Below are 1674 nucleotides of genomic sequence, written 5' to 3'. Positions count from 1 at the left end.
CAGGAGACAGGAAGAGAGGAGACATAAGACAGGAGACATAAGAGAGGAGACAGGAGACAGGAGAGAGGAGACATAAGACAGGAGACATAAGAGAGGAGACAGGAGAGAGGAGATATAAGAGAGGGGACAGGAGACAGAAGAGAGGAGACATAAGAGAGGAAGAGGAGTAGAAGAGGAGAGAGGAAGAGGAGAGAGGTTTTTGGGTCCTTTATTGGATTATTATCAAAGAAGAAACCAAATCACAAAATCAGAGCGAGAAAAGAAAATCCAGAATAAAATAAAAACAGCAGCAGAATCTTTTTGGATCACTAGTGTTGTGTGTCTCTGTCTGTGTGTGTGTGTGTGTGTGTGTGTGTGTGTGTGTGTGTGTGTGTGTTTGAGAGAGAGAGGTGACACACATGTCAGATTAGAGGTGATACGCTCATTAACTGATTCCCGCACACGGCAGCGCTAACATCTGTATTCTGAAGGAAGAACATCTGCAGAAGACGTCTATCTCGCCTGCTTGTCTTTTGTGTCTCTTCTGCATCTGGTTTACTTGTCTCTTGCGTCTAAGGAGACTCTGAAAACCATCAGCTGTCTGCACTTAAAGGAAAAGTGCAACATTTTGCTTTGCTTTCTAGTCGTCACCTTATTTGCGCCCCTTCGCATCTCTTTTGTCTTCCGCATCTCGTTTGCTTGTCTTTTCTGTCTCTTCTGCAATTTGTTTGCTTGTCTTTTTGTCTCTTCTGCGTCTCATTTGCTTGTCTTTTCTGTCTCTTCTGCATCTTGTTTGCTTGTCTTTTTGTCTCTTCTGCGTCTCATTTGCTTGTCTTTTCTGTCTCTTCTGCACCTTGTTTTCCTGTCTATTCCTTCTGGCGTCTCTCTAGTGTCTCTTCTTCCTCCCCTTTGTCTCTGTCATGCTGCGGGACCATGTTCTCATCCAGGTAGTTCCCAGCTTCCTGTGTGGTTTTGAGTGAACTGGTCCTTTAAGCGGCGTTTGATGAGAGCCGCCAGCGGTCTGATCCTCCAGGTCAAACAGAGACCCGGGGCCTTCCATAGTCTGGCTCTCCTTCTGTATAACTGGGCGTCGCTTTGTTAAGTTGCTGCTCCAGACTCGAGTGTTGCTAAGTAACAGCTTTATCTTTTCATTCAGCTTTGTGTCTGTGTGAGCTGCTTCTTCTTCTTCTTCTTCTTCTTCTTCTTCTTCTTCTTCTTCTTCTCCTTCTCCCATTACAACGGCTTTTCTTCCCTTTGTTTTTAACACAGACTCTATAGTCCCAACTTTCACTGCAGGACTAGTATCAGAGCCTTTTAACAGTGTAGTATTAGTACTTTTACTGCAGGACTAGTACCAGAGCCTTTTAACAGTGTAGTATTAGTACTTTTACTGCAGGACTAGTATCAGAGCCTTTTAACAGTGTAGTATTAGTACTTTCACTGCAGGACTAGTACCAGAGCCTTTTAACAGTGTAGTATTGGTACTATTACTGCAGGACTAGTACCTGAGCCTTTTAACAGTGTAGTATTAGTACTATTACTGCAGGACTAGTACCAGAGCCTTTTAACAGTGTAGTATTGGTACTATTACTGCAGGACTAGTACCTGAGCCTTTTTACAGTGTAGTATTAGTACTATTACTGCAGGACTAGTACCAGAGCCTTTTAACAGTGTAGTATTAGTACTATTACTGCA

Source organism: Etheostoma cragini, chromosome 8 (genome assembly GCF_013103735.1).
Source record: "Etheostoma cragini isolate CJK2018 chromosome 8, CSU_Ecrag_1.0, whole genome shotgun sequence".
Classification (NCBI taxonomy): Eukaryota; Metazoa; Chordata; class Actinopteri; order Perciformes; family Percidae; genus Etheostoma; species Etheostoma cragini.
Note: the sequence above shows the minus strand (reverse complement) of the source record.